The sequence below is a fragment of the Antechinus flavipes genome, chromosome 2 (assembly GCF_016432865.1).
Source record: "Antechinus flavipes isolate AdamAnt ecotype Samford, QLD, Australia chromosome 2, AdamAnt_v2, whole genome shotgun sequence".
NCBI lineage: Eukaryota > Metazoa > Chordata > Mammalia > Dasyuromorphia > Dasyuridae > Antechinus > Antechinus flavipes.
The window spans coordinates 85,015,317-85,035,652 of NC_067399.1; positions in this window are offsets into that span (position 1 = coordinate 85,015,317).

A 20,336-nucleotide genomic window follows, 5' to 3' on the forward strand; every position below is an offset into this window, starting at 1 on the left:
GACTTCATTTTAAAAGATAATATTTTAAAGATTAATTAATGACAGATTACACATATCAATTTAATTATTTGTATTTACTGTATAACTCCAAGATATTCTGAGTATCATCCTAGCTAAAATGGAGGAGAAAAACTGTGCTTGAAAGTATTAATTCCAATTAATTTAAAGTATTAATTAATTAAAGTATAAATCTGGATTTCCTTCCTTACTTTGTTTCTTCCTTTTTTTTCCTTTCTCTGTTTTCATTCAACTTGGTTTAGTATCAATACCATGTCTGTGTCATGTTCCTTCCTTCCTTCCTTCCTTCTTTCCTTCCTTCCTTCTTTCCTTCCTTCCTTCCTTCCTTCCTTCCTTCCTTCCTTCCTTCCTTCCTTCCTTCCTTCCTTCTTTCCTTCCTTCCTTCCTTCTTTCCTTCCTTCCTTCCTTCATTTCCTTATTTCCTTTCTTAATTTCTTTTTTCTTTCTGTTTCTTTTTTTCCTTTTACTTTCATTGTTTCTTCTTTTGTTTCCTCACTTATTTATCTATCCATTCATTTGTTTATATATTAATATGTCTAATTAGTTGATTATTTCTTTATTTTTTTTCCATGTCTGATTCTATAAGCCTTAGTAAAATCCATGAACCATTTCCCAGAATAATGTTTCTAGATACATAAAATAAATACACCCAATTAGACTAGATCTTCAAAATATAGTTATCCAAGTATTAAAAGGAAAACAGAAAATAAAACAAACACACGGACATCAAATGAAGAATCCTGGTGTAAGATAAAATACAAAACTATTGTTAGATAATGAAGTCCTAATACAATATATCTCCAACCTATCTTTCTAGTCTAATTTCACATTAGATCTCTCCCTGTCTCGACTATATTTTATAATACGGTTAGATTCTATTGCTTGCTCTTTCCCAAAAAAGAATATTTCATCTCTAGTCTCTGAAGCTTTTTATAAGCCTAATATGCTCTTTCCTTATCCTCAGAATATCCGAAACAAACACCATCTCTTACTTGAGGGATTATCCAATGCTCCTCATTTCTGTAGTCTCCTTCCATTTAAAAAAATTTTATTTTCCCCAATTACATATAGAAACATTTTTATTACATATATGCATTCTTTTTTATGTATTTCCATAAGGAAATTCATAAGAATCATGTTGGGAGACAAAAAATCAGAACAAAAGGGAAAAACCATGAGAAAAAAAAGACAAGAAAAAGAAAAAAAAATGAACATAACATATATTGAATTACATTCAGTCTCCGTAGTTCTCTCTGTATTTCGTTAGCATTTTCTACAAAAAGTTTATTGAGATTGCCCTGGATCACTGATTGTTGTTTCTCCTTTATTCTCAAAGAGAACCATGACATTAAGGAGGTGATCTCATGACATGCAAGTGAATTGGATTTAACTGAAAAAGGGCTATAGAAGATCACCTGCCTCACTTTCCCCTTCACAGTCATCTGGCTCCAATGGCAAAATATAGTTTGTTCAACTGAGGATAGACTTAGGTGAAATGAGAGATCATGGCTTTTTTAAAGTAGGTTCTTCAACAGGTCTCACTTTATTTAAGGTGGCTCTCATTCAGAGACACCAAAATTTTCCTGTCTAGGGGAAGAGGAGTGGAGGAGAGAGAAAAATCTGGAACACAAGGTTTTACAAAGATGAATATTGAAAACTGTCTTTGCATGTATTTGGAAAAATAAAATATTTTAAAAATGGATGTTGAAAATTATCATTATATCCAATTGAAAAAATAAAATACTATTTTAAAAATCTTACTTCCCAAGTAGTTCTTTAATATTGAATGTCAAATTCAAATAAAAATACCCATAAGGATTGCGGTGGGTCACATAGACGCAAGTCCCTCATAGCTGATCACAAAATCTTGCTGTTGCTTTGTAAAATGTTTTACTAGTTTTGCTTGTTTTGCTCAGCATTAGTTCATGCAAATCTTTCCAGGCCTTTCTAAAATGAGCCTGTCATCATTTTTTATAGAACAATAATATGTTATTACTTTCTTGAACAATAAGTAATTCAGTCATTCCCCAACTGACCAACATCCACTCATATTCCAATTCTTTGTCACTACAAAAAGGGCTACCACAAACATTTTTGCACATGTGGGTCCTTTTCCTTCTTTTATCTCTTTGGTTTATAGACCCAGCGGTGGCACTGCTGGATCAAAGAGTATGCAGTTTTATTGAACTTTTGGCATAGTTCCAAATTGTTCTCCAGAATGGTTGGATCATTTTACAACTCCCAAACAATACATTAGTGTCCCAGTTTTCCCACATTCCTTCCAATATTTATCATTATAATTTCCTATCATCTTAGACAATCTAAGAGATGTGACACATCTCTTAGAGTTGTTTTAATTTGCGTGTCTCTAATAAAGAGTGATTTAGTGCATTTTTTCATATGATTATAGATGACTTTAATTTCTTCATCTGAAAATTGTTCATATCTGTGGCAATTTCTCAATTGGGAAATGACAAATTTAGCTCAATTCTTTATATATTTTAAAAATGAAGCTATCAGAAGCACTGACAGTTAAACCCTCTCCCTCACCCCCCCCCCCAGTTTTCTGCTTTTCTTCTAATTTTGACTGCATTGGTTTTGTTTGTGCAACCCCTTTTTAATGTACACTGTTAATCAAAATTGTCAATTTTGCATTTCATAATGTTCTCCAATTCTTCTATGGTCCTAAATTTCTACCTTCTCCACAGGTCTGAAAGATAGACTCTCCCTAGTTTTCCTATTTTGCTTATGGAATCACTCTTTACACACAAACCACATAGAAATTTTAAACATATTTTGTTATGTGGTATAAGATGTGGTTTTGCTGAGTTTCTGACATGTTTTTCAGTTTTCCTAGCAAATTTTTCTGAAAGGGAGTTCTTATTCCAAAAGCAGAGATTTGGCTAGATTACAATAATCACAGATTATTGAATCATATATAACCTATCCCAAAGATCCAACACTCAATTTCTTAGTCAGTACCACATGAATTTGATGACATCTACTTTACAATAGAATTTTAGGTCTGATATTGCTAAGCCACCATCCTTTGTACTTTTTTCATTCATTCTCATCATATCCTTGATCTTGTGTTCTTCCAGATGAACTTTGTTATTATATTTTCTAGGTCTATAAATTAAATTTTTAATAATTTGATTAATGTAGTACTGAACATATAGATTAATTTAGGTAGAGATGTCATTTTTATTATATCAGTTCCGACTACCCAGGAGCAATTTATATTTTTCAAGTTGTTTAGATCTGACTTTATATCTGTAAAAAGTGTTTTGAATCTGTGTTCATATAGTTCCTAGGTTTGTCTTGGCAGGTAGAAGCATATTTTATTTTGTTTAGGGTTATTTTAAAAGGAATTTCTCTATCTCTTGCTGCTGGTTTTTTTTTTTTTTTTAGCAACTTATGGAAATGCTGATGATTTGTGTGGGTTTGTTTTATACCTAGCAATTTTGCTAAAGTTGTGAATTGTTTCTAGTAGATTTTTGGATGATTTCTAGTATTGTCTATGCATTTCATCATATCATCTGCAAAGAGTGACAATTTTATCTCCTCATTTTCTATTCTAATTACTTTCATTTCTTTTTTTATTTTCTTATTGCTGAAGCCAAGATTTCAAGTATGATGTTAAATAATAGTGGTGATATTGGGCATCCTTGTTTCACCCTTAATTTTATTGGAAATGTATGTGGTTTCTCTCCATTACAAATAATGCTTGCTAATGATTTAGATAAATGCTGCTTATTGTTTTAAGAAAACTCCATTCATCCCTATGGTCTTCAGTGATTTTAATAGAAATGGGCACTGTATTTTGCCAAAAGCCTTTTCTGCATCTATTGAGATCATCATATGATTTTGTAATTTTGTTATTGATATGGTCAATCATGCCAATTGTTTTCCTGATATTGAATTAGTTCTGTATTCCTGATATAATTCCTACTTGGTAATAGCATATTAACTTGCTGATAAGTTGTTGTAATCTCTTTGCTTATATTTAAGTAAAATATTAACATCAATATTCATTAGAGATATTAATCTGTAATTTTCTTTATTTTGTTTTTTCCTGATTTATATATAACCACTACATGTGTGTCATAGAAGGAATTTGGCAGGACCCATTCTTTTCCTTTCTTCATTGATCTTCTCTTTCTCTATTTTATTCATGTAGCTATATAGAGATATAAAATTTTCCCTGAGACTGCATCCCATAAGTTTTGGTATGTTGTATTATTATTGTTATTATATTGGCTAAAATTATTGACTGTTTCTATGATTTATTGTTTGACCCACTCATTTTTTTGGAATAGATTATTTAATTCCCAATTGGTTTTTATTCTTTTTCCCTAGTCCTTTATTGAATATAATTCTTATTGTTTTGTGATCTGAAAAGGAAGCATTTACTATTTCTGCCTTTCTGCATTTGACTGTGAGGTTTTTATTTCCTAACACATGGTTAGTTTTAGTGTAGGTGACACGTACTGTTGAGAAAAAGGTGTATTCCTTTCTATCCCTATTCACTTTTCTCTAGGGGTCTATAAAACCTACATTTTCTAAGATTCTATTAATCTTCCTAATTTCGTGTTTACTTTGTGGTTAGACTGATCTAATTTTGAGAGGAGGAGAGATCTCCCACTTGTGTGGTTTTCCTCTCTATTTCTTCCTGTAATTGGTTTAACTTCTCTAAGAATTTAGACACTATACCATTTACTGCATATATATTCAGTATGTATACCACTTCATTTTCTATGATACCTTCTTGACAAGATGTAGTTTCCTTCCTTATCTCCTGTAATTAAATGTTAAAAACACTTTTACTTTATCTGAGATCAGAATTACTACCTCTACTTTTTTATTGCTTCAGCTGAAGCATAATAAATTCTGTTCCAACCTTTTACCCTTTTTCTGTATGCATGTTTCTATTTTAAATATGTTTTTCAGTAAACAGAATATTGTAGCATTCTGTTTTTAATCTACTTAATTATCTCTTTTTGTTTTATGGGAAAATTCATCCTATTCACATTCACGGTTATGATTGCCAGATGTGTGTTTCCTTCCATCCTGTTTTCTTCTCTGTATGTACTTTTGTTCTCTTTTTCCACACCAAATCTCTCCTTAGTAATATTTTGTTTTTGACACACCCCACCCTCAACCTGCTCTCCTTTCGATCATTCTCCTTTCTTCTCTTATCCAGTTCTCCTATTGTCTCTGCCCTCCTTTCTATCCAGCTGTTCTGTGTTCTTTCCCTTTTCTCCTCCTACTTCCTTATAGAGTAAGATAAATTTCTAAACCCAACTGAATAAATGTTATTCCCTCTTTGAGCCAAAACTGATGAGAACAAACTTCAGACAATGCTCATCCTTTATCTTCTTTTCCTATATTATAATAGGTCTTTACTGTCTCTTTATGCGATCTAATTTATCCCATTTTACCTTTCCTTTCTTTTTCTCCAAGTATAATCTTTCCCCACTCTCTAATGTCTTTTCCTTTAATACAATCATGTCACACCTTCTATGTCTGTCTCCTCTAACTGCCTTCATACAAGATACAATTCTCAGGATTTATAAGTATCATTTTCTCATGTAGGAATGTAAACAGTTTAATCTTCAAATAATATTTTTTTTCCTTTTTTTTATTTTCCTTTTTTTTTTAATTTTTTATTTAATAATTACATTAAATTGACACGCGTTTCTGTTCCGATTTTTTTTCCCCTCCCTCCCTCCACCCCCTCCCCTAGATGGCAAGCATTCCTTTATATGTTGGATATGTTGCAGTATATCCTAGATACAATATATGTTTGCAGAACCGAACAGTTCTCTTGTTGCGTAGGGAGAATTGGATTCAGAAGGTATAAATAATCCGGGAAGAAAAACAAAAATGCAGATAGTTTACAGTCGTTTCCCAGTGTTCTTTCTTTGGGTGTAGCTGCTTTTGTCCGTCATTTATCAATTGAAACTCAGGTCTCTTTGTCAAAGAAATCCACTTCCATCAAAATATGTCCTCATACAATATCGTTGTCGAAGTGTATAATGATCTCCTGGTTCTGCTCATTTCACTTAGCATCAGCTCATGTAAGTCTCGCCAGTCCTCTCTGTATTCATCCTGCTGGTCATTTCTTACAGAACAATAATATTCCATAACATTCATATACCACAATTTACCCAGCCATTCTCCAATTGATGGGCATCCATTCATTTTCCAGTTTCTAGCCACTACAAACAGGGCTGCTACAAACATTTTGGCACATACAGGTCCCTTTCCCTTCTTTAGTATTTCTTTGGGATATAAGCCCAATAGAAACACTGCTGGATCAAAGGGTATGCACAATTTGATAATTTTTTGGGCATAATTCCAGATTGCTCTCCAGAATGGTTGGATTCGTTCACAACTCCACCAACAATGCATTAGTGTCCCAGTTTTCCCGCATCCCCTCCAACATTCATCATTATTTTTTCCTGTCATCTTAGCCAATCTGACAGGTGTGTAGTGGTATCTCAGAGTTGTCTTAATTTGCATTTCTCTGATCAATAATGATTTGGAACACTCTTTCATATGAGTGGTAATAGTTTCAATCTCATCCTCTGAAAATTGTCTGTTCATATCCTTTGACCATTTATCAATTGGAGAATGGCTTGATTTCTTATAAATTTGAGTCAGTTCTCTATATATTTTGGAAATGAGGCCTTTATCAGAACCTTTAACTGTGAAAATGTTTTCCCAGTTTGTTGCTTCCCTTCTAATCTTGTTTGCATTAGTTTTATTTGTACAAAGGCTTTTTAATTTGATGTAATCGAAATTTTCTATTCTGTGATCAGTAATGGTCTCTAGTTCATCTTTGGTCACAAATTTCTTTCTCCTCCACAGGTCTGAGAGATAAACTATTCTATGTTCCTCTAATTTATTTATAATCTCGTTCTTTATGCCTAGGTCATAGACCCATTTTGATCTTATCTTGGTATATGGTGTTAAGTGTGGGTCCATGCCTAATTTCTGCCATACTAATTTCCAATTATCCCAGCAGTTTTTATCAAATAATGAATTCTTTTCCCAGAAGTTAGGGGCTTTGGGTCTGTCAAACACTAGATTGCTATAATTGACTATTCTGTCTTGTGAGCCTAGCCTTTTCCACTGATCCACTAATCTATTTCTTAGCCAATACCAAATGGTTTTGGTGACTGCTGCTTTATAATATAATTTTAGATCAGGTACAGCTAGGCCACCTTCATTTGATTTTTTTTTCATTAATTCCCTTGAGATTCTCGACTTTTTATTGTTCCATATGAATTTTGTTGTTATTTTTTCTAGATCAATAAAATATTTTCTTGGAAGTCTGATTGGTATAGCACTAAATAAATAGATTAGTTTAGGGAGTATTGTCATCTTTATTATGTTCGCTCGGCCGATCCAAGAGCACTTAATATTTTTCCAATTATTTAAGTCTGACTTTATTTGTGTGGAGACTTTTTTATAATTTTGCTCATATAATTCCTGACTTTCCTTTGGTAGATAGATTCCCAAATATTTTATGGTATCAACAGTTATTCTGAATGGAATTTCTCTTTGTATCTCTTGCTGTTGGGTTTTGTTGGTGATGTATAAAAATGCTGAGGATTTATGGGGATTTATTTTGTAGCCAGCTACTTTGCTAAAATTATGAATTATTTCCAATAGCTTTTTGGTAGAATCTCTGGGGTTCTCTAGGTATACCATCATATCATCTGCAAAGAGTGATAGTTTGGTTTCCTCATTGCCTACTCTAATTCCTTTTATATCTTTCTCGACTCTTATTGCCGAGGCTAGTGTTTCTAATACGATATTAAATAATAATGGTGATAGTGGGCAACCTTGCTTCACTCTAGAACTTACTGGGAAAGGTTCCAGTTTTTCCCCATTGCATATGATGCTTACTGATGGTTTTAAATATATGCTCCTGACTATTTTAAGGAAAAGTCCATTTATTCCTATGCTCTCAAGTGTTTTTATTAGAAATGGATGTTGGATTTTATCAAATGCTTTTTCTGCGTCTATTGAGATGATCATGTGGTTTTTGTTTGTTTGGTTATTGATATAGTCAATTATGCTAATAGTTTTCCTAATATTGAACCAGCCCTGCATTCCTGGTATAAATCCTACTTGGTCATAGTGTATTATCCTGGTGACAATTTTCTGTAATCTTTTTGCTAATATTTTATTTAAGATTTTAGCATCAATATTCATTAGGGAGATTGGTCTATAATTTTCTTTCTCTGTTTTCAGCCTACCTGGTTTAGGTATCAGTACCATATCTGTGTCATAAAAGGAGTTTGGTAGGACTCCTTCAATCCCTATTTTTTCAAATAGTTTATATAACATTGGAGTTAATTGTTCTTTAAATGTTTGGTAGAATTCACATGTAAATCCATCTGGTCCTGGGGATTTTTTCTTAGGGAGTTGATTGATAGTTTGTTCTATTTCTTTTTCTGAGATGGGACTGTTTAGGATATTTACTTCTTCCTCTGTTAGTTTGGGCAAGCTGTATTTTTGGAGGTATTTTTCTATTTCATTTAAGTTGTCGAATTTATTGGCATAAAGTTGGGCAAAGTAACTCCTAATTATTGCTCTAATTTCCTCTTCGTTAGTGGTGAGTTCTCCCTTTTCATTTTTAAGACTAACAATTTGATTTTCCTCTTTCCTTTTTTTAATCAGATTTACTAAGGGTTTGTCTATTTTGTTGGTTTTTTCATAGAACCAACTCTTAGTTTTATTAATCAATTCAATAGTTTTTTTTTACTTTCAATTTTATTGATCTCACCTTTTACTTTTAGAATTTCAAGTTTAGTGTTTGACTGGGGGTTTTTAATTTGTTCCTTTTCTAGCATTTTTAATTGCAAACCCAATTCATTGACCTTCTCTTTCTCTATTTTATACAAATAGGCCTCTAGAGATATGAAATTTCCCCTTATTACCGCTTTGGCTGCATCCCATACATTTTGGTATGATGTCTCATTATTATCGTTTTCTTGGGTGAAGTTATTAATTATGTCTATGATTTGCTGTTTCACCCAATCATTCTTTAGTATGAGATTATTTAGTTTCCAATTATTTTTTGGTCTACTTCCCCCTGCTTTTTTGTTGAATGTAATTTTCATTGCATCGTGGTCTGAAAAGGATGCATTTACTATTTCTGCCTTACTACATTTGAGTTTGAGGTTTTTATGTCCTAATATATGGTCAATTTTTGTATAGGTTCCATGAACTGCTGAAAAGAAAGTATATTCCTTTCTGTCTCCATTACATTTTCTCCAGAGATCTATCATATCTAACTTTTCTAGTATTCTATTCACCTCTTTGACTTCTTTCTTATTTATTTTGTGGTTTGATTTATCTAATTCTGAGAGTGCAAGGTTAAGATCTCCCACTATTATAGCTTTACTGTCTATTTCTTCTTGCAGCTCTCTTAGTTTCTCTTTTAAGAATTTAGATGCTACCCCACTTGGTGCATATATGTTTAATATAGATAGTGCTTCATTATCCATGCTACCCTTTAGCAAGATATAGTGTCCTTCCTTATCTCTTTTAATTAGGTCAATTTTTGCTTTAGCTTGATCTGAGATCAGAATGGCTACCCCTGCTTTTTTGACTTCACCTGAAGCATAGTAGATTTTGCTCCAACCTTTTACCTTTAACCTGCATGTATCTCCCCGCTTCAGGTGTGTTTCCTGTAAACAACATATTGTAGGATTCTGGCTTTTAATCCATTCTGCTAACCGCTTCCTCTTTATGGGGGAGTTTACCCCGTTCACGTTTATGGTTAGAATGACCAATTCTGTATTACTTGCCATCTTGTTAACCCCGGTTTATGCTTTCCTCCCTTCTTTCCCCTTTCCCCCCCTTCCAAGTATTAAGCTTGTGAGCACCCCTTGCTTCTCACAGCCCTCCCTTTTTAGTATCCCTCCCCCCGCCTTAGAGTTCCTCCCCCTATCTTACCCCTTTCCCTCCCAGTTCCCGTATTCCCTTCCGCTTAGCTTATTCCTTCCCTTTCCACTTTTCCCTTCTCACTTTTCAATGAGATGGGAGAAGTTTCACCATAGATTGAATATGTCTTAAGATTTTTCACTTAAAGCCAATTCTGAAGGCAGTAAGATACCCACTATATTCATCCCCCTCCATTCTTTCTCTCAGATATAATAGGTTTCCTATGCCTCTTCATGAGATGTACTACCCCCACTTTACCCTTTTTCTGGTACAATGTCCTTTCCACATCAATTTCTAGAACAAGGTATACATGTATTCTTTATACATCTATATAGTCAAAATATAGTTCCCAAGATTAATCTTTACCTTTTTAGATTTCTCTTGAGTTCTATATTTGTAGATCAAACTTTTTGTTAAGTTCTGGTTTTTTCATCAGAAATAGATGAAATTCGCTTACTTCGTTGAATGTCCATCTTCTTCCCTGGAAAAAGATGCTCATTCTCGCTGGGTAAGTTATTTTTGGTTGCATACCAAGTTCCTTAGCCTTTCGGAATATCATATTCCAGGCCCTTCGATCTTTTAATGTGGATGCTGCCAGATCCTGGGTGATCCTTATTGTGGCTCCTTGATACTTGAATTGGGTTTTTCTAGCCGCTTGCAATATTTTTTCTTTCATCTGAGGGTTCTGGCATTTGGCCACTATATTCCTTGGTGTTTTGATTTTAGGATCCCTTTCAGTGGGTGATCGATGAATCCTTTCAATGTTTATTTTTTCCTCTGTTCCTATGACTTCTGGGCAGTTCTCTTTGATAATTTCCTGGAAGACAGTGTCCAGGCTCTTTTTTTCATCATGTTTTTCTGGGAGTCCGATGATTCTCAGATTGTCTCTCCTGGATCTGTTTTCCAGGTCTGTTGTCTTCCCCAGAAGGTATTTCACATTTTTCTCCATTGTTTGATTTTTTTGGATTTGCTTGACTGATTCTTCTTGTCTCCTCGAGTCATTCAATTCCACTTGTTCAATTCTGATTTTCAGTGAAGTATTCTCTTCACTCACTTTTTAAAAATCTTTTTCTAATTGTCCAATTGAGTTCTTTTGTTCTGTGGAATTTTTTTCCATTTCGCCAATTTTGTTTTTTAGAGAGCTGTTTTCTGTTTCCAGTTCACTAATCCTATTTTTCAAGGATTTTACTTCTTTATCCACTCTCTCTTTAACTTTCTCCAGGCTCTTTTGCCAAGCCTCCCTCTCCTTTTCCCAAGCTTCCCTCTCCTTTTGCCAAGCCTCCCTCTCCTTTTGCCAAGCCTCCCTCTCCTTTTCCCAAGCCTCACTCTGCTTTCCCCATTTTTCTTCTAGCTCCCTTGTGAGAGCCTTTTTAATCACTTCTATGAGGTTCATCTGTGCTGAGGAACAGACGATCTCCTCCTTTGGGGATTCACCTGGGGACTGCCTGTTTTTAGTCTCCTCAGGATTTAGAGTCTGCTCTCTATCTGTATAGAAGCTGTCAAGGGTTAAAGTCCTCTTCAGCTTCTTGCTCATTCTGTCTATTAATCAGAGACAAACTACCAAAGAAAAACAGAAAAAACTGGAGTCTTTCTTGGGGGGGGGGGGGCTGGGTGTGTTATCAAGCTTCCTCTACAGACTGCAGAGGGCAGCAGTGAGGCACTGGCAGGACTGTGCTTCGCCTGCGCTCTGAGATCCCAAAGCGTGCTGAGTCACTGGGGGGGGGGGGGGGGCGGCCAGGTCCTGAGAGACTCCAGCTGTTTGGGGTTGTATTCTTCAGCCCCGGTGTTTTTAGCTTCTCTGCTGGGCTGCTGACTTGCTGCTGGAGTAAAGTATCCAAACCTGTAGCGAAGCTCTCCCCGCAGAGACGGCTACGATCACTCTCCACCCCCTCTCCAGTCTGCTCCTGTGCCCTCACTGCCGCTGCCCTCAGCTGCGCCCGATCTAAAACCGCCCCAGCCCTCCAGTAAAGACAGACCTTTCTTGGCAGATCTCAAGGATGGCTTCTCTTGGTAACTATTTGTGGGTTTTTTTCAGTCAAGCATTGATTCAGAGGCCTGTAATGAAATGGATAGTGAGAGAAAGCGTGGAGCTTATGCAGCTGTGAGCCTCCTCTCCGCCATCTTAACCGGAAGTCCCTTTATTTTCCTTTTTATATTTTTCTTGAGTTGTGTTTGAAGATAAAGTTTTCTGCTTAGTTTTGATCTTTTTTAATAGAAATTATGAAAGTTTCTTACTTCATTGAAGATCCATCTTCTCCCCTGAACAATGATGCTCAGTATTGCTGAGTAGTTGCTTTCTGGTTGTAATTCCAAGTCTTTTGCCTTCCAGAATATAGTAATTTAGGCCTTCTGATCCTTTATTGTAGAAGCTGCCAGAATTTGGAAATTCTGACTGTGACTCCTTGATCTTTGAATATTTTTTTTTTCCTGTCAGCCTGCAGTATATTTTTTGTTGTGGAGTTTTGCAACAATGTTTCTTGAGCTTTTCCTTGTGGGACCTTTTTCTGGAGATGATTGATGGATTCTTTCAATAATTATTTCACCTTCTGGTTCTAGTATGTCAGAACAATTTTCCTTCATGATCTTTTGAAGAATGTTAAGCAGACTGTTTTTGGTCATTGTTTTCAGGTAGAGTAGTAACTTTTAAATTGTTTCTCCTAAATCTATTTTCCCAGTCAGCTATGCATTCAATGGAATGTTTCACATTTTTACCTTTGGTCATATAGCAAGTAAATAGCAAAGTTAAGTTTTTTTTTTTTGTTTTGTTTTTTTTTTTTTTTGCCAAAGTCAGTATATCTCCCACCACATTAAGTTTTGTTTTGTTTTGTTTTTAAAAATAGCACTCTTCCAGGAAGACTTTATTGATCATTAGGGAAACAAATCTGTAGAGAAACAAACATCTGGTACAATATAAACATAGATAGATTTTATTGCCTCTCTATCACCACATCACATTATCTCAATTATTTTCTATCCCTCTTCTCTCTTCTTTCACATAGTTCTTTTCTTTTCTGTGAGGCAATTGGGGTTAAGGAACTTGCCCAGGGTTACACAGCTAGGAAGTGTTAAAAGTCTGACAGTGGATTTGAACTCAGGTCCTCCTGACTCCATGGCTAGTTTTCTATCCAATGGGTCATCTAACTGTTCCTGCCACAGTTCTTATATACATTTTCCTTATGAACAGCTCAGATCATATTAATCAATATGGCTTCAATGGCACCCCCTTGCTACTAAATAATGCTTTTTATTTAATTGTGTACTCTAAGCCTTCCATAATTTGGTGATTCCTTGCTATTCAGTTCTGGAAAGACTACATTACTCGCTAACTTGTATGCATAATTCATACTGCCATTTTTTGGTGGGTTGGGAAGATCTTAATCCCTATGCAGTAATATCTTGAAGTATCCTCTCTAAATGTATATTCTAATACATTTAATTAATTTCAATGCAGCCACCTCTCTTTCTCTGAATCAATGTGATAACCTTTTTTCACCTCAGATCTCACATAGGAACTTTTAAAAAATGTATTTATCTTGCATTTTATCCTGGGTAATTTTGTATTATAGTCATTTCTATTCTTAGCATTTTCCCCTACTATATTTTAAGTTCCAGAAAAGAAAAAAAAATTTCTTACCTTTAAATTTTGTATATCTTCCAATGCTCACACAGTGCTCTATACTATCAGGATTCCCATACCAAAACCACCACTCTCTTTTTACTATTAAGAGATACCTTGTTTTTCAGAGCTAAAGCTCAGCAAACAAGCTGTATTTGACCTTAGCACAACATCATTTTTTTGTGTTCACCCTCAGGATGAATTCATCCACAGCAAAATTCCAGAATGCATCCACACCAGTGTCAGATAGTCTCTGAGCTTGGACAAGCACTTATGCCCATGTTCTAGCCATAAAGTCCTGATATTATTGAAACTAGTCTTATTATTGCCATTACTCCTCCATTGATATGCTCCAGGCATACACTCCATTGAGTAGCTATTGGCATAAGTCTTGGGATTTGTCCACTCGAAGGTGAGTCTTCTACTGGAAGGGCTCCTGGCACATTCTTCCTCCAAGGGAATAAAGAAAAAAAAAGCTTATAAAGCACTATTAATCCTTTAGTTTTAATTTTTTTTTAAATTTTATTTTAAAATTAATTGTGCTTTTGATAATCTGTAGGAACTCTCTATTTGTTTGTTTTCTTTTGTTTTTTAAGAGTTAACAGCTATTGCAGAGCTGCTGTGGCTCTTTGGTTGTATGTTCAGGGTTGACAATACATAATAAATATTTCTTGAATTGTAGTAAATTCAATTAAACTGCTCCCAGTTTCTCTAAAATCAAGTCATTTCCTGACATTCCTCTAGCTATTCGTGGCATGGCTATTTCCTCAGTCTTATTACATCAACTCTATTTGACTCATTCAAAGAGATATCTTTGATTATCTTACATCTACTTAGTCATCAAGTTCTGTCAGTTGTTTCTGAAAAAAAAGTTCTCTCATTTCCTTTCATTTTACTTTGCTACAATCATGCCCTCTCAAGCTCCTACTTTACTTTGAAATTATTATAATAGTTTTAGAACTGGTTTCAGTATCTGCAGTCTCTTCTTAATGTTCTTCTATATCATAAGTGCCAGAATAATCTCAGAAAAGTATCACTCCCCCAATGAAATACGAAAAATGAATGAAAAAGCATTTATGAAGGAACTTTATGTGAATCACTGTGCTCTATGTGAGCATATAAATAGAAAAGGCTAGATAATGCTGGATCCCAAGAAGCTGACATTGATTGGGAAAAATAAGAGAAAATTCAGCTATAGGACAGACAGAAATGATTAGAAATCCTAATGGTTCAGTAAGAAAGATGTTGAAGTCTTAAGGGATTACAATAAATAGGAAAAAAAGTGAAGGAAGACAGCCTAGTACTACTAATTTTAAAAATATATTGCAAAGTAGTAATTTAAAAAAGATAATCTACTCTTGGCTACAAAATAGAGTAGTGAAGCAATAAAATAGATTAGACACAAAATACACAGTAGACCATGATAATCTAGTGCTTGATAAACCCAAAGATCCAAATTGTTAAAGCAAGAACTCATCATGTGACAAAAGTTTCTGGGAAAACTGGAAAGCAGTTTAGTAGAAAATAGGGAAAGACTAACGTCTTATAGTGTATACAAAATAAGATCAAAATAAATAAATGATAATTTCATGGGTTAATGAGAGGAAATTGCAAAAAAAAAAAAACTAAAGATATCTAACAGATCTATAAAAAAGGGAAGAGTTGATGAGAAAACAAGAGAGAGGATCATGTAAAACACAATGGGTAATCCTGATTACATGACATTTAAAAGTTTTGCAAAAGTAAAACCAATGCAACCAAAATTAAAATGAAAGAAAATAGTGATAAATTGATGTTTATCTGATAAAGATCTCATTTCTCCCATATAAAAGGGAAGAAGACACAGAATCATTCACTAACTGAAAGAAGTTCCAAGACTATGAATAGAAAGTTATTTTCAGGGAAGAAATTACAACTATTAATATTCATATGCAAAAATATTTCTATATCACAATTAAAGAAAGGAAAATTCAAACAAGTCTGAGGTAAGACCTCATACCTTTTATATTGGCTAAGAAAAATGGAAAAATATTGGAGGAAAGTAGAAGTATAGGTACACTAATAGGTATACTATTGGTGGAGTTGCAAATCAGTCCAACATTTCTGAAGAATAATTCAGAACTATATCTAAAGGGCTATAAAACTATGCCCATCCTTTGATCCAGTAACTCCATTAATAAGTCTATATCCCAAACCCATTAAATAAAAGGGCAAAGACCTCTCTACATTATACTCTTTATAGTTGCTGTTTTTTTGGTGCAAAGAGCAAAAAATTGAAGGGATCCACCCATGGGGAATGGGTGAACGAGTTATGTTATATGATTGTGATGGAATACTATTGTGCTATCAAAACAACATTTTGGAAAAAACATGAGAGAATCTATATAAACTCATGTAAAGTGAAATGAGAAGAACCAATAAAACTCTGCCCACAGTAACAATGAATGTAAGAATGATAAGCTATAAAATATTTAGCTATTTGATAAAGACAATGATCCAAGTCAATTGCTATGGACCTGTGAGGAAAAAATGATATTCACCCCTGAACACAGATTGAAGCATACATTTTTCACTTTCTTTATATTTCTCATAATAAGTGCATGTGTTTTATAACATTGTTAATGTGGAAGTGTTTTACATGACTTTCACATGTCTAATTAGTATTATTTTTTCTTGAAGGATTTAAGAGGTGGAAGAGTATAAAAAGAAAATGGAAGAAAAGCTGGATATCTTGATGAGAGTTATTCTGTTAGGAGAACTTTATGGAAGAAGTAGGATTGTCTTGTAGAAGAGAGGGTCTAGGTGAGGTTATGTAATATAGCTTTTTGGTGGACACAGTATTATTTTGGGTCTTTTGGATATCTTCTGATGCAAATGAGCTAAGATTAAAATATCCAATAGTGGAAGTAATACAGGCTTTAATTTTTGCAATATGCTATGAGAAATAGAGAAAGTGACAAAAAAAAAAAAAAAAGGAATTGGAGGGTAGAAGATAGTGTAAGAGTTGAACTAGCTTACCAATTGGTCAAAATTGAGAAGTAAAGAGAATCTGTCCAAAGCGAGTGAAATGGTCTGAGAAAATATTTTTAAATGAACAGATTAAGGGTCACAATGAATAGAAGAATAGGTATAGGAGGAATAAGGCATAAAGTTAAATGGACATATGAAAGAATATGATTATAAAAAGAAATTCTGAAATTTCTTGATCCTGGAGCAACACTTTAAGATGATGACAAAATTAACTGTGTAATTGAGATGGAGTGGAGAAATAAGATATGAGGGTGAAGTACATGGAGAAAGTAGAAATTTAGGCTATTTGAAAGAACACCTATATATGCTGAATTTCCCAGTATGAGGGGAATTTTAGCTTGGGGAGAGAGAACTTATAAACTGGTCAGTAAACTTACTGGTTAAAAAGGGAGTATGTTCTGCATTTGAATTAGATGATAATTTTGGATATATGAATTTCAAAAGATTGCATCACTATGTTATGGGAATAATATTTGGGATGGGTGGAGTGTGAGAGTTAAAAAGTAGCAGAGAGCAAGGAGTGTTTCAATATCTCTACCAGTAATACTGCTGGGTAGTACAGTAATTAGAATACCAGCACTAATGTCAAAAAGACTCATTTTCCTAGGTTTAAATATGGCCTCAGACACTTAGACTAGTTCTGTGATCCTGGGCCTCAGTTTCCTCATCTGTAAAATGAGCTGGAAAAGGGAATAGCAAAGCACTCCAGTAGCTTTGTCATGTAAATGCCAAAGAGGTTCAAGAAGAATTGGACACTACTGAAAAATGACTAAACCAGCAGTAGTGTCAGGGAGTTTTGAAAATGGATAACAAACAATGATCAAGGATATAATCTTAAGGGAACTAAGAGTGACTGCCAGTAAAAAGGAGAAGAAAAAATGATTAAAAAAGAAAGATTAATAATGTAATGGAAACTCCAGAGGGCAAGTAACAGATTAGAATGAAAATTTGGAGATGTGGGGTTAAGGAGGATAAGAATTAGATAGAGACTAATAATGCTATGGACAGTGGACATTTCAGAAGTTCAGAAAATAAGTGCAACAAATTGAGGGAATATTTTGTCAAGTTGGATACATTACTTCTTTATATTTAATTTCTCCAAACAGCTTTGGACAATAATACTGGATCACCCCTTCTGATTTAGTTTTTCTTCTAGCTTTCGTATCAGTCATGGCTTGGTAATTTGGGGCTTTTTTCTGTTCTATCACACATCTTCCCAGATACTGATCAGTCAACCATCACATTATTAAGTGATTACAATCACCACTATCCCAGCACAATTGCTTGTATAAATAAGAGTAAAATATCTCTGCCCTCAACAAGCTTATATGTGAATGCTTATCAGCAGGTCGGATCTGCCCTTTCTTGTATAGGAACTTTCTAGAAATAAAAATACTTTTCTCCATACAAAAGGCAAAATTTATGATGAGATTAGATGAGATTCAGGCCCAAATAAATCCAGCTTCTGATCTTCAGAAAGAGTAGGGTCCATTAAAATCGAGTTATGATTGAGAGGGCATTTTTGTAATGATCTTAAATTTATTTATAACAGGAGAGGCAATTCCTCTTTGAAGTATAGTTGAGCTGACAATAGGAGGGTACAGTATTTTCCATAGTTTTTGCCAAGAAGGTATTGGGTGGGTTTTATACAACATGACACCATGTGGCATTAAAATTCCCACCAGATTCCATAAATTATGTCAAATTGGTCATTTGGAACAAAAAGCCCAAAACTAGTTCTGCTCCTCATTACTACAGAGCCAAATATTTTGACACATAATTTTCTTATATCATTTTTACTTTTTTGAAAGAAGCATTTATCAATCCTTAATTGTTTTTGACTCAGCATTTCCTTACTCATATTTCTAAGAGTTATTTATTCTTTTTTTCCCTCTTGTTATTGAATTCAAAATAAATTGGAGCCATATGAACTTTTTTTCCTGGAATCTTCCCAGAATTTCCTTACAATTTAATAGTCAGAAGAGCCAAATTTGCACCTGAAAAAAAAACAGAGAAATGGAGAAGGCCTTTCATAATAACTAATTTAACTATATCTGTAGGAACTGACTTTTAGAAATTAGCCTTATTTTTGAAAGATCACTGTGAGTATAAAAATCTCAATTTTGTTTTTTCCATCCTTCACCAATGCAGATAGGACTGAGACAGGACCTAACATAAAGTTAAGATGAGGAAGAAAAGAAGTGAAGAAACCTGAGAAAATATATCTGATAGAGATAAAATTAAACCCTGACTTCTCCACAAAGAAAGATCTTCCTATGCTTCTATGATATATTCTTTTATTGTTAATTACTTCCATTTTAAAAAATTCATGACACTGAAAAGTATAGCTATCCTTTACATATTCAACTTTCTCCATAATCATTTTGATACATCATGGGTCAACACAAATGGGAATTTGGGAGATTTTCGAAGCGGTAGACAATACTCAAAGATTAGCGGACTCTACAAAGCCTCTTATCAAATACTTAACCCAAATTTCTACTATAAGGTACTGAAAATACCCCAAAAAAGGAAAAGAAAAAAATCAGAATTCTTCTCTAGTACAGTGGGAGGACCAAATAATTTTATGTGGATTTTCTATATTGGGGGGGAGGCTCTGCAACTCTCACTGTCATGGCAATGTGGAAAGGATAACTATATTTGTTATGGACACATTGTTGTCCCTTAGTTGTTCCCTCCTCATCTACCTACCCACATTTTCTTCTTAGCGCTACAATCTAAAACCAGCATTAGCATTTACAGTTGTAGAGAATTCATCAGGGTTCTGTGATAGTATCTGCATGTAGAAACTTACTTAAAAAGTGTTTTGTTGGTTATTTTTTTATTTGTTTTTTATAACATCTTGTGACTTCTATGGCCAAAAATATCTTTTGCTGACCACCACTCACTTCTCCCCCTTCTCTTGTTAGAATGTAAATTCTTTAAGGGCTATATTGTTTTTTTTCTTGTTGTATCTCTAGTAAATTTCTAGTAATTATTAAAATGCTTGGAGAATACTATGAAGTTGGAAAATGAATGGATGCCCATCAATTGGAGAATGGTTGAGTAAATTGTGGTATATGAATGTTATGGAATATTGTTCTGTAAGGAATGACCAGCAGGATGAATACAGAGAGGACTGATGAGACTTACATGAACTGATGCAAAGTGAAATGAGCAGAAACAGGAGATCATTATATACCTCAATAACGATACTGTTTGAGGATGTATTCTGATGGAAGTAGATCTCTTTGATAAAGAGAGCTAATTCCGTTTCAAGTGATCAAGGATGGACAGAAGCAGCTACACCCAAAGAAAGAACACTGGGAAATGAATATAAACTGCTTGCATTTTTGTTTTTCTTCCCGGGTTATTTATACCTTCTGAATCCAATTCTCCCTGTGCAACAAGAAAACTGTTCGGTTCTGCACACGTATATTGTATCTAGGATATACTGTAATCTATTCAACATGTAAAGGACTGCTTGCTATCTGGGGGAGGGGGTGGAGGGAGGGAGGGGAAAAATCGGAACAGAAATGAGTGCAAAGGATAATGCTGTAAAAAATTACCCTGGCATGGGTTCTGTCAATAAAAAGTTATTTTAAAAAAAGAAAAAAGAGAATAGTATGAAGTTAAAATTTTTTCATTCATTTATTAAATATGTTACAGTTGAATAGCTTGGGGGCATAAACAAACTCTTTTATTTTCC